Source organism: Scyliorhinus torazame, chromosome 1, assembly GCF_047496885.1.
Source record: "Scyliorhinus torazame isolate Kashiwa2021f chromosome 1, sScyTor2.1, whole genome shotgun sequence".
NCBI classification, from domain to species: domain Eukaryota; kingdom Metazoa; phylum Chordata; class Chondrichthyes; order Carcharhiniformes; family Scyliorhinidae; genus Scyliorhinus; species Scyliorhinus torazame.
In genome coordinates this window covers 57,304,399-57,318,360 of record NC_092707.1, presented here as the reverse complement: position 1 = coordinate 57,318,360, position 13,962 = coordinate 57,304,399, and the positions used below count along the sequence as shown (strand labels likewise).

The 13,962-nt window shown below is 49.4% G+C and overlaps 1 protein-coding gene across 1 annotated transcript in view; it reads left to right on the top strand.

Annotated features, from left to right (window-relative positions):
• The window catches only part of morn3 (MORN repeat containing 3), a 90,954-nt gene that overhangs the window by 51,629 nt on the left and 25,363 nt on the right, over positions 1–13,962 (top strand). The window lies entirely within an intron of this gene.

Below are 13,962 nucleotides of genomic sequence, written 5' to 3'. Positions count from 1 at the left end.
TCCACCCCAAAGAATCTGCTCATCCGGGCCACTGTCATGTGAGCCCGATGAACAACCTTAAATTGTATCAGGCTGTGCCTGGCACATGTTGCAGACGTGTTGACTCTACAACGCGTCTGCCCATAGACGATCCTCTATCTTACCTGCCAGTTCTTTCTCCTCCTTGCGCTTCAGCTCCTCTGTCTGCGTCTCCTCCGACCCCATAAGCTGAGACGCTCCCTTCTCCTACCCACCCTCTAGAAACTACCCTGTCCTGTATCCCCCTTAGCGGTAGGAGCGGGAAGGTTGACACCTGTTTACAAAGGAAGCCCCGCACCTGCAGATACCTGAATTCATTTCCCCTCGCCAACCCAAACTTTTCCTCCAACGCCCTTATACTCGGAAAGCTCCCCTCTATGAACATATCCCCCATCCACTCAATCCCCGCTCTCCGCCATAACTAGAACCCCCCCCGTCCATACTCCCTGGGGCAAACCGGTGATTATCACAGATTGGGGCCCAGACCGATGCTCCCGCATGCCGCCTCCACTGACCCCAAACTCTCAGGGCCGGCACCACCACTGGACTGGTGGAGTACCGTGCCGGCGGGAACGGCAGAGGCGCAGTTACCAACGCCCCTAAACTGGTGCCCTTGCATGAGGCCACCTCCATACGCGCCCATCCCAACCCCTCCTCCACCACCCACTTCCTGATCATGGCTATATTAGCCGCCCAGTAATAATTCCTAAAATTTGGCAGCGCCAGCCCGCCTTCTCCCCGACTCCGCTCAAGCATTACCTTCCTTACTCGCGGGATCTTGCCCGCCCAGACGAAGCCCCGTGATCACTCTGTTGACCCGCTTAAAAAAGGACTGCGGAATAAAGATGGGGAGAGACTGAAATACAAATGGGAATCTCAGGAGGACCGTCATCTTCACCGTTTGCACCCTCCCAGCCAGAGACCACGGAAGCGCGTCCCATCTCCGAAAATCGTCTTTCATTTGATCCACCAGCCGGGCCAGATTCAATTTATGCAGCCGGTCCCATTCCCGCACCACTTGGATGCCAAGGTACCTAAAGCTTCCCTTTACTAGCCTAAACGACAGCTCTCCCAGTCGCCTCTCCTGTCCCCTCACCTGGACCATAAACATCTCACTCTTTCCCATATTAAGCTTATACCCCGAAAACCGGCCAAATTCCCCTAGAGTCCTCGTGATTTCTTCCATTCCCTCTGTTGGGTCAGAAACGTACAGAAGCAGGTCATCCGCATAGAGCAAAACCCAGTGCTCCACCCCCCCACCCGGCCCAGTCCACTCCAGCCCCTTGAGGCTCTCAGAGCAATCGCCAACGGCTCTATAGCCAGCGCAAACAACAATGGGGAGAGGGGGCATCCCTGTCTCGTCCCCCGGTGCAGTCTAAAATAGTCCGATGTTGTCCTATTTGTCTGTACACTTGCCACAGGAGCCTGATACAGTAACCTGACCCAGTCAATAAAGCCCCGCCCGAATCCGAACCGTCCCAGTATCTCCCACAGATAGTCCCATTCTACCCGATCAAAAGCCTTTTCTGCATCCATTGCGATCACTACCTCCACCTCCCTACCTCCCTACCTTCCGGGGGCATCATGATCACATTTAACAACCTTCTTACATTGGCCACCAACTGCCTGCCCTTAACAAACACTGTGATACGCAATCAATACGCTTGAGTCCACGTGGAGTCATATCGATTCAGCTTTAATCATATAGAACTGTACCCAGCAGCGAAGTTACAGAAGTGAAGGCTGCTGGGATGGCATTGGTTCTTATACCCCGCCTCTCAGGGCGGGGCTATGTACATTGCCCAATGGTAGACCCCGCGGTCTAGCCAATGGTCATTCCTCCTTTTGGTACCGCAATACCTGGTATTACCACATTCACACCCTGTTAAAAAAGAGCCAGCGGGGTGATGGCCAGTATTACTGTCGCCTTTTCATGGTAGGACCAGGTATTGCAGGTACCATGCTATCGAGGGTTGCAGAGAAAGTTCTTGCGTTGTTAATTCTCTTCATGGTGCTGCAATCAGACGATCGGGCGGCCTGGTCGTCCTACTGGAGCGTCTAAGTTTCGGCGGCGATCCTGGTGAGGGCCCCGGCGGTAGTGACTCCGGGAACGTGGTGTCTTCCTCCCAGGCAGTTTCGTCACCCCTGGGCGGCGCTGTAAGGTCAAAAAATGGGCAGAAGGAAGGGGTGCCTGTAGGGGGCGTCGGTGCCTGCTCGGCTCTGGGTCCAGGTTCTGGCGGCAGTACTGACCCTCCGGTCAGGTACGGTGGGGGGAGGGGGGGGGGGGGGTGCGGTGGCTCGGGCGCGCGTGGGGCTCCGGCGGGCGCCAGGTCCCGGAGGGAGACTGTATCTTGGCGTCCGTCGGGGAACGCCACGTAGGCGTACTGGGGGTTGGCATGCAGCAGGTGGACCCTTTCGACCAGTGGGTCCGACTTGTGCGCCCTCGCATGTTTCCGCAGCTGGAAGGTTCCGGGTGTTGCTAGCCAGGTTGGGAGCGAGGTCCCCGAGGAGGACTTCCTGGGGAAAACAAGGAGACGTTCATGAGGTGTCCGGTTCGTGGTAGTACATAGCAGTGACCGAATGGAGTGAAGGGTCACTGGGAGGACTTCTTGCCAGCGGGAGACTGGGAGATTCCTGGACCGAAGGGCCAGCAGGACGGTCTTCCAGACCGTTCCGTTCTCCCTGCCCGTTTCCCCGGGGGTTATAGCTGGTCGTCCTGCTCGAGGCGATGCCTTTGCTAAGCAGGAACTGGCGCAGCTCGTCGCTCATAAAGGAGGACCCCCTATCACTGTGGATGTATGCGGGGAAACCGAACAGTGTAAAATAGTTTGGAGTGCCTTGATGACGGTGGTTGTGGTCATGTCCGGGCAGGGGACGGCGAATGGGAACCGGGAGTACTCATCAATCACGTTCAGGAAATACGTGTTGCGGTCGGTGGAGGGGAGGGGGCCTTTGAGGTCCATGCTGAGGCGTTCAAAGGGACGGGAAGCCTTTATCAGATGCGCCCTCTCTGGTCGGTAGAAGTGCGGTTTGCACTCCGCGCAGATTTGGCAGTCCCTGGTGACAGTCCTGACCTCCTCAATGGAGTAGGGAAGGTTCTGGGACTTAACAAAATGGAAGAGCCGGGTGATTCCCGGGTGGCAGAGGTCCTCGTGGAGGGCTCGGAGGCGGTCTACTTGTGCGGTGGCACAAGTGCCGCGGGATAGGTCATCAGGAGGCTCGTTCAGCTTCCCGGGACGATACAAGATCTCATAATTGAAGGTGGAGAGTTCGATCCTCCACCGCAAGATCTTGTCGTTCTTAATCTTGCCCCGCTGTGCATTATCGAACATGAAGGCCACCGACCGTTGGTCCGTGAGGAGAGTGAATCTCCTGCCAGCCAGGTAATGCCTCCAGTGCCGCACAGCTTCCACTATGGCCTGGGCCTCCTTTTCGACCGAGGAGTGGCGAATTTCGGAGGCATGGAGAGTGCGGGAGAAGAAAGCCACGGGCATGCCCGCTTGGTTGAGGGTGGCGGCCAGAGCTACGTCAGACGCGTCGCTCTCGACCTGGAAGGGGAGGGACTCGTTGATGGCACGCATCGTGGCTTTTGCGATGTCTGCTTTGATGCGGCAGAAGGCATGGCGGGCCTCCGTCGACAGGGGAAGGTTGTGGATTGGATTAGGGGTCGAGCCTTGTCGGCGTAATTAGGGACCCATTGTGCATAGTAGCTAAAGAAGCCGAGGCAGCGCTTTAGGGCCTTGGGGCAGTGAGGGAGGGGGAACTCCATAAGGGGGCGCGTGCGTTCGGCGTCGGGGCCTATGACTCCATTTCGCACTACGTAGCCTAGGATGGCTAGATGGTCGGTGCTAAACATGCACTTCTCCTTATTGTAGGTCAGATTGAGGAGGTGCGCGGTCTGGAGAAATTTATGGAGGTTGGCGTCGTGGTCCTGCTGGTCATGGCCGCAGATGGTGACATTGTCAAGATACGGGAACGTTGCGTGTAAGCCGTACCGGTCAACCATTCGGTCCATCTCACGCTGGAACACCGAGACCCCGTTTGTGACACCGAAGGGAACCCTTAAAAAGTGATAGAGCCGCCCATCTGCTTCGAAGGCAGTGTACTGGCGGTCGCTTTTCCGGAGGGGTAGCTGGTGGTAGGCAGACTTGAGATCCACCATGGAGAAGACCTGGTATTGCGTGATCCTGTTTACCAGTTCGGTAAAATATGCGCAGCCCAGGGTTTAAACATTAAAACATCCTGATCTTTATCATTCAGTAAAACATTCCAAGTTACTATCTTCAGCTGCTTCATCAATGACCATCCCATTGTGTAAAGGTCCTTCCTGTTTATTTCCTTTGTTCCCGTTCCTTTAATTTATTACTTTGGCTCTTGGACCCATAATTGCGATGTGTCTTTAAGCAGAAGATTCAAAGTTGAAACAGCCTGCTTGCCAGGATATTGTGTTCCTAGGCTTAGTATTTTGGAAAGGAGAAGCTAGACTCTTTGGCATTGAGTGGATTTTTAGGAACCAACTTTGGAGAGGGTTGGTTCGATTGGTTAACTGTTGGGTTGACCTGGGACAGTGTTCTGCCTGAAAATAGTCAATGATTGGTTTCTGCATGATGCTTTCTAAGAGAACTTAGTAGAAGTGTTTAGACCTTGGAAGTGAAAGGAACAGTCTCTCTCTCTCTCTCTCCTGCTCTCTCCTGCTTGCTAAAGTGAATTTACTGCTCAATTGTTCTGAAAGCAGTGAGTGCCTGGCACATCCTTTTCTGCGAATCTGAAATGATGCTGAGCCTGCAGAGATGGTAGACAACATTGCCAGAAAAAAAACATCTAGGGCAGCACGGTGGCACTGTGGGAAACACTGCAGCCTCACTGCGCCGAGGTCCCAGGTTCGATCCCGGCTCTGGGTCACTGTCCGTGAGGAGTTTGCACATTCTCCCTGTGTTTGCGTGGGTTTTGCCCCCACAACCCAAAGATGTGCAGAGGAGGTGGATTGACCACGCTAAATTGCTCCTTAATTGGAAAAATGAATTGGGTACTCTAAATTTAAAAAAAAAAAAAGAAAAAATACATCTCAAGCCAAGAAAGAAAATGTACCAAACGAAGCCTGAACTTCAGAAAGACATTGACTGGAGGTCCTCCCAGTACATCAAAGTTCCTTATTCTTTTATTTTCATTAATATTTCCTTTCCCCTCGGTGTCGTTTGTCTGTGTCTGTGTCTATGTGTGTGTCTGTGTGTGTGTGTGTATGTGCGCACAGAGAGAGAGTGAGGCTTGTTAGGAAGGGGGGTGGGAAAAGGGTAGTAGATAGTCATTTACATTTTCTGTCCATTTAATTATAATACTGAACATAATAAACGGTTACTTTTGTTTTATAGTTACAAACCTGGTGACTGTAGTTTATTGTGCTCAACCAAGGACCTCGGGTATTTTAAATAAAATCTAATTTCACCTGATTTGTGACTCTAGGTCAAGTGGGGCTGGAATTGATCACACACTGGCCCAGGGTGTTGTGACAATTGTTCAGAAGTGGGTTGTTTCCTGATGATTGCAAAGTGTTCAGGAGCACTTTTTAATTCCTTAGATAATGAAGGCAGTCTATGCTCATCTGCAACATTTGTTCCATATCAGTGCCAGGCAATGACCAGCCCCAACAAGAGAACCTGTCCACCTTGCCTTAAAGTTCAAACATATTAATATTGCCAGGTCCCCCATCAATAATATCCTAGCATCGCCATTGACCAGAAACACTATAACACCATTCACATAAAGTCTGACTACTAAAGCTGGTCAGAGACTGGATATTGTGCATCAGATGAACCCCCTCCTGACTCGCTAAAATCTCTCCCATTAGCTATAAGTGTGAATGAATACTCTCCACTTGACTGGAGGGGTGTAGTTCTAAAAACACCGAAGAAGCTTGATGCCAGCCAGCTGAAAGCAATTTACTTGATTGGAACTTCATTTTAATTATTAATGTATCATCACATCTCCAACATTCAGTTCTGGCCATCTGCTCTCCCCAGGATTCGGTACAGTACCTCTCCTCCCAACTGTTAGCTTCATTACGACACAAACATTTCTCCAACTGCAGCAAAGTGGCGTCACTGACGAGGTTAGCACTTACTGCCTGCCTCCGTGAAAGATCCTGACGGTGCAGCACTCCTTCAGTACTGGCCCTCTGACACAGCACTCCCTCAGTACTGACCCTCTGATAGTGCAGCACTCCCTCAGTACTGACTCTCTGATAGTGCAGCACTCCCTCAGTACTGACCCTCTGATAGTGCAGCACTCCCTCAGTACTGACCCTCTGATAGTGCAGCACTCCCTCAGTACTGACTCTCTGACAGTGCAGCACTCCTTCAGTACTGACCCTCTGACAGTGCAGCACTCGCTCAGTACTGACCCTCTGACAGTGCAGCACTCGCTCAGTACTGACCTTCTGATAGTGCAGCATTCCCTCAGTATTGACTCTGACAGTGCAGCTGATGGTGTGGGTGGGCGATGCAGGAGCCTCTCGATGGAGCCACACTCTGAAGACTATTCTTCAGAAAAGTTTCATACGAACAGTGGCCACAGTTTCCTGACCAGCACTGCAGGCGAGTGCAGAGCCCTTCCTCAGGAGGACCCCTGACTGCAGCAGTGATCCTCTGTCACCTTCAACTCGAGGGACAGGGGGTGGAATTATAGGAGAGCTCTCTGACTCCCTCACCCCACCAGCCAGGGGGCTGCCTCCAGCTTACTGTGCTTTGACCTCAACAGGGGGCTTGTCCAGTAAGATCCAAACTGTGTCCCCAACCTGTCCTCAAGGGGGCACCCAATCACTGCCAATTAACTAGCCCCAGGACCTTGACAGGATCTCCTGTCTGGCTCACACACCAGCGAGGTCGCTCAGAGGCAGAACGGCATCAAATATTCCCTTTCTCTTCTGAAGGTACTGATCCACTTCTGAAGTCAGACCTTGATGGTGGCAGCTTCGAACAGCTCTCTCAGCCGATCATGCTTCATGCCTTGGCAAAGACAGTGGGCACTGACATGCTGTTTAACTGCTGGAGTCATCGTAGCTGAAGCAAATTCTGTCCTCCGCTCTGAGTTAGCAGCTGAGACAGGGGTCACTTGGTCCTGACCAGGAGCCCTGGCTGTATTCTTCCCTCGCCTGACCACACTGCCTAGTAACTGAAGTGGCCCTTGCATCCCACACCAACTATTCTATGACCAGTTCTAGGACTTTCCATTTGTGTGGCTCAATTCACCATTGGCTGGATGAGGGTGAAGGACTGGGTACCTTTCTTTTTTTTTAAAATGAATTTAGAGTACCCAATTTTTTTTCCAATTAAGGGACAATTTAACCTGGCCAATCCACCTAGCCTGCACATCTTTGGGTTGTGGGTGTGAGACCCATGCAGACACTGGGAGAATGTGCAAACTCCACACGCACAGTGACCCGGGGCGGGTTCGAACCCAGGACTTCGACATCGTGAGGCAGCAGTGCTAACCACTGCACCTCCCCGATGTACCTTTCTTTTCAAAGGAGCTTTCTTAACTTTTGTCTGTCCCTGCTTATTGTTAGGAGAGAGTGACGTCCACTAAAGTTATTGGGGTTTTAATTGTTTAATTGATTGCACTTATTGTTTAATAGACGGCACCATTATATAATGGGGATACAGGTTGCACTGTTTTGTGTTGGGGAAGGGATCCCCAGTTCTTATTACAGAGTTACCATCGGAGCGCAACACTTATTTGCTGCTGAAATCCAGACTCATTGTTTTGTTACCTCGCGCCTTGACTGTTCCAATGCTCTCCTAGCTGCTCTCACATATCCTTCCCTCTGTAAACATGAGGTCATCCTAAACTCTGCTGTCCGTGTTTTAACTTGCATCAAGTCCTGTTCACCCATTACCCTGGTGCTCACTGCCCTATGCTGTCTGCTGGTCAGGCAATGCCGTGTTTTCAAACCTCTCCATGGCCTTGCCCCCTCCCTCGGTCTGTAATCTCCAACGCAACAACCCTGCAAACAATCTGCTCTCCTCTAATCCTGGCTTCTTCTGCTTCCCTATTCATCGTGCTAACATTGGTGGCCAGTCTTCAGTTCTGGCTCCTTGCAGACTCTCCCGACAGCCTCTCTCACCCAGCTCTTTGAGAAGGTGACCAAACAGGTAACTGAGGGTAAAGCAGTTGATGTGGTGTATATGGATTTCAGTAAAGCGTTTGATAAGGTTCCCCACGGTAGGCTACTGCAGAAAATACGGAGGCATGGGATTCAGGGTGATTTAGCGGTTTGGATCAGAAATTGGCCAGCTGGAAGAAGACAAAGGGTGGTGATTAATAGGAAGTGTTCAGACTGGAGTCCAGTTACTCGTGGTGTACCACAAGGATCTGTTTTGGGGCCACTGCTGTTTGTTATTTTTATAAATGACCTGGAGGAAGGCATAGAGGAGGGTGAGTAAATTTGCAGATGACACTAAACTCGGTGGAGTTGTGGACAGTGCGGAAGGATGTTACAAGTTACAGAGGGACATAGATAAGCTGCAGCGCTGGGCTGAGAGGTGGCAAATGGAGTTTAATGCAGAAAAGTGTGAGGTGATTCATTTTGGAAGGAATAACAGGAAGACTGAGTACTGGGCGAATGGTAAGATTCTTGGCAGTGTGGATGAGCAGAGATCTCGGTGTCCATGTACATAGATCCCTGAAAGTTGCCACCCAGCTTGAGAGGGTTGTTAAGAAGGCGTACGGTGTGTTAGCTTTTATTGGTAGAGGGATTGAGTTTCGGAGCCATGAGGTCATGTTGCAGCTGTACAAAACTGGTGCAGCCGCATTTGGAGTATTGCGTGCAATTCTGGTCGCCGCATTATAGGAAGGATGTGGAAGCATCGGAAAGGGTGCAGAGGAGATTTACCAGAATGTTGCCTGGTATGGAGGGAAGATCTTATGAGGAAAGGCTGAGGGACTTGAGGCTGTTTTCGTTAGAGCGAAGAAGGTTGAGAGGTGACTTAATTGAGGCATACAAGATGATCAGAGGATTGGATAGGGTGGACAGTGAGAGCCTTTTTCCTCGGATGGTGATGTCTAGCACGAGGGGACATAGCTTTAAATTGAGGGGAGATGATATAAGACAGATGTCAGAGGTAGGTTCTTTACAGAACCTACCTCTGCAGAGAGTAGTAAGGGCGTGGAATGCCCTGCCTGCAACAGTAGTGGACTCGCCAACACTCAGGGCTTTCAAATGGTCATTGGATAGATATATGGACGATAAGGGAATAGTGTAGATGGGCTTTAGAGTGGTTTCACAGGCCGCGCAACATCGAGGGCCGAAGGGCCTGTACTGCGCTGTAATGTTCTATGTTCTAAACATCCACCCTATCTGCCATGCTGTGCTTACAGTGTGCACTCGACGGGATGCAGTGTAGTAACTTGACACAGCTTCATGAGCAGCACCTCCAGGTCTAGTTCTTAGCTGTTGCAGACTAACTGATTAGAACCTCGGGTGCTGTTTAAATATTTAATTGTTCAATCAGCATCTTTATTGTGGGCTACTGTGATTTCATTTTAGCCATTGTGGTCTAGAATTCCAATTCCATAACCATGTTAAATTAGAATAACTAATTGTAAGTTCCTCCTATACTTCCTGAGAAATCTTCTTTCCCCTCTGTTCCTGTTGAGTCAGCCTCCATCCACTCAATTGGTGGAGCTCATATTCCACGAACCCCAGGCAGGGATCTATCGATGATCCCCCATGGCCTTGGTGATCATCATAACAGTAGGCCTTTACTAACGATTTCCTCTTGGGTCAATCACAATAAAATTAATGAGACGTGCACAGACTAATTTGTGTTGCAGTTTGTTTTGCATGTCCTTCTCTCTTTTCTGCATCCCACGTTTTGCCCCCCTTCACCCCAGCCTCTCCTACATGTGTATTTGTGGTCACCAGGAATCAATGAGAGATCAGCTTCCACTGTTTGTAAAGAACCAGTTACAGTTGCATTGCAGAAACTGAATAGAATTATCTCACAATTACTGTTAAGAAAAAATATGGCTAGAAAGCAAATAAAAACAGGAAAATGCAGCAAATACTGAGCCGATCTGGCATCTGTGGAGAGGGAGAGACAGAAATAAAGATTCAGGTTCGGAGCATCGGTGCAGACTCGATGGGCTGAATGGCCTCATTGTGCACTGTAGGGATTCTATCGATTGTTAATATAAAAGTTCAGGAGGCATGAGAAGGTAAATCTAAAAGAGGTATAATTCGACAACGTGGCATACAGCTCCGTGGTTCCATACGGGACTACCGTTTTTAGTCGGTCTCACTCCAGGCCGGCTTCCATGAGCCCCAGCTGATGGACCTCCGCCCACAAGTTGGGGAGTTCGTATTCCACGAGTCCCACAGGGAGATCAATTGGGGTGTCCCCCGTGGGTCTTGTGGTGGTTATTACAGCTCACCTTTCATCAGAACTACGAAAAGTTTGAAATGTAATCGATTTTAAGTAGGTCAAATAGGAGGGTGTGGAAAAAGAACAAAAGATATCTGTAAAAGGGCAGAAGACAGAAGACATTAAATTACAAAAGATTTGGTTGGACAGAGCCAAATAGAGTAGTAATGACACCAGTAACAGGCAGCACGGTGGCGCAGTGGTTAGCACTGCTGCCTCAAGGCGCCAAGGACCCGGGTTCAATCCCGTTCCTGGGTCGGTCACTGTCTTGTGTGGAGTTTGCACATTCTCTCCATGTCTGGGGGTCTTGCCCCCACAACCCAAAGATGTGCAGGGTAGGTGTATTGGCCACATAAATTGCCCCTTATTTGGAAAAAACAAGAATTGGGTACTTAAATTTTTTGAAAAAAGTAATGACACAAGTAAAGAAACAAAAGATGTGTCCAGAGAAGACATGAATGGTAGAATAGTGAACAGCTGCTGTTTGAAAGCAAAAAGCAAAAAACAAGATTGATTGGAATATGCAAAGAGATAACAGTAAAAAATTGTTAGACTCCGTCTTAAGTCCAGAAGGCATAAAGCTGGATGTGAGAGAGATGCTGTTAATGAAGCTTATGTTGAGATTCATTGGAACTGCAGTAGTCCAAGGACAGAGATGGGAGCAAGGTGAAGAATTAGAATGGTAGACCATTGAAAGCTTGGGGTCACACTTGTAGACACAAAATTGCATTTGGTCTCCCCAATATAGAGCAGGAAATGAATTGAATCGGTGACAGGGGCTCACCAATATTAACGTTTGCAAAATAACAGCAATAAAGAAAGTAATGAAATGAAAATGAAATGAAATGAAAATGAAAATCGCTTATTGTCACAAGTAGGCTTCAAATGAAGTTCCTGTGAAAAGCCCCTAGTCGCCACATTCCGGCGCCTGTTCGGGGAGGCTGGTACGGGAATTGAACCGTGCTGCTGGCCTGCCTTGGTTGCTTTAAAAGCCAGCGATTTAGCCCAGTGTGCTAAAGGTGAGACTAGTGGTGTCCAAAAAGGATCTATGCTGGGGACTCAACTATTCATTGTATTATTAGCAACTTAGATCATGGTATAGAATGCTGCAAAACCAAATTTGCTGACAACACAAAGATAGGCAGCATTGGAGGAAGTGTAGATAGAAGCATAAATTACAAGGTAATAATAGATGGATTTCAATGTAGAGAAACTGAGGTCATCCATTTTAGACCTGAAAAGGGTACTTTCTAAATTATGAAAAGAGTTTTGGGTGTCCAGGTACACAAATCATTAAAATGTCGTCCCAGGTTCGATCCAGGCTCCGGGTCGCTGTCCGTGTGGAGTTTGCACATTCTCCCCGTGTTTGCTTGGGTTTCGCCTCCACAACCCAAAAATGTGCAGGGTAAGTGGATTGGCCATACTAAATTGCCCCTTAATTGGAAAAAATGAATTGGGTTCTCTAAATTTATGTAAAAAAAGAAATATCGTTTTAAATTTAAAATGTGTAGATTTTTGTTAACCGAAGTTACCTCAGCACTTCGCTTTACCGCAAACCCATGGATAACCTCACGATGCTTCACTTCTCCAGCTTCCACCCTAAACACATTAAAGAAGCCATCCCCTATGGACAAGCTCTCCGTATACACAGAATCTGCTCAGACGAGGAGGAGCGTAACAGACATCTACAGACGTTGAAAGATGCCCTCGTACGAATGGGATATGGCGCTCGACTCATCGATCGACAGTTCCAACGCGTCACAGCAAAAAAAACGCACCGACCTCCTCAGAAGACAAACATGGGACACAACCGACAGAATACCCTTCGTCGTCCAGTACTTTCCCGGAGCGGAGAAACTACGACAACTTCTTCACAGCCTTCAACACGTCATCGATGAAGATGAACATCTTGCCAAGGTCCCCCCCCACACCCCCACTACTTGCCTTCAAACAACCGCACAACCTCAAACAAACCATTGTTTGCAGCACACTACCCAGCCTTCAGAACAGTGGCCTCGACACCACACAACCCTGCCATGGCAATCTCTGCAAGACGTGCCAGATCATCGACATGGATACCACCATTACACGTGAGAACACCACCCACCAGGTATGCGGTACACACTCGTGCGACTCGGCCAACGTTTTCTACCTCATACGCTGCAGGAAAGGATGTCCCGAAACGTGGTACATTGGCGAGACCATGCAGATGCTGCGACAACGAATGAACGGACATCGCACGACAATCACCAGGCAGGAATGTTCCCTTCCAGTCGGGGAACACTTCAGCAGTCAAGGGCATTCAGCCTCTGATCTCCGGGTAAGCTTTCTCCAAGGTAGCCTTCAGGACGCGCGACAACGCAGAATCGCCGAGCAGATGCTTATAGCCAAGTTCCGCACACATGAGTGCGGCCTCAACCGGGACCTGGGATTCATGTCACATTACATTCATCCCCCACCATCTGGCCTGCAAAATCCTACCAACTGTCCTGGCTTGACACAATTCACACCCCTTTAACCTTGGGTTACCCCATCTCTGGATCTGTAAAGATTTAATCAAAACCATTAATGAGGATGGCAGGGAGCACAGTGGTGAAGTTACTGAACTAGTAATCCAGTGGCCTGGATTGATGCTAAACTCCCACCATGGTAGCTAGGGAATTTAAATTGAATTAGTTAATAAATCTAGAATAAAAATATTGGTCTCATTAACAATGATCATAAAAGTACCAGACTGTTGGGGAAAAGCCATCTGGTTCACCAATGTCCTTCATGGAAAAAATCTTCCATCTTTACCCCTTCTGGTCTGTATGTGATTCCAGATCCTGAGCAGTGTGGTTGACTCTTCATTGCTCTTTGAAATGCTGTAGCAAGTCACTCAGAAAAAAGTACTGAGGATGTACCTATACCACATAGATTGAAGCGATTCAAGGAGGCAGCTTACAAACTAACTTCAAGGGCAATTAGGGATGGGCATTAAATGCTGGTCTAGCCAGCGATGCTCACAGCCCAAATAGATATTAAGGACTTCTGATGGCAGCCATGAACTGAGCAGTCTCGCAAAAGGTGGCTCTTGTCTAGAAACCTGGGTTAAGGCCCTTTTACCCCAACAAACGAGCACCAAAAGAATGTAAAATCCCCCAAATCAACCCTCCATCGATCACTATGCTGCCCAAAGGGCCGAAGAGCCAGCAACTCAGCCGAAAAACATCCAAAAGTGAGGAGAAGGAAACCTCAGCCTCTGAGCAGGGGAGCCCACATGGTGGCAAGGAACTGACGACGGACAGTCCCACAGATATTTCAGCACAGATCCAGGCGCTGATGGAGAAAATGATGGATTTCATCACCTCCGAGCTCCAGAAGCACAGCGAGGCAACAAAGGAGGATATCGCGGTGGGCGTGGGGGCAGCATGTGAGGCTGCGACGGCCTCCATGAGGGAGGCTGAGTAGAATAGAGTGGAGGCTTGAGGCCCAAGAGGCAACGACATGGGACCTTGAAAAAGCCACCATGGACCAGGGAGGTTGA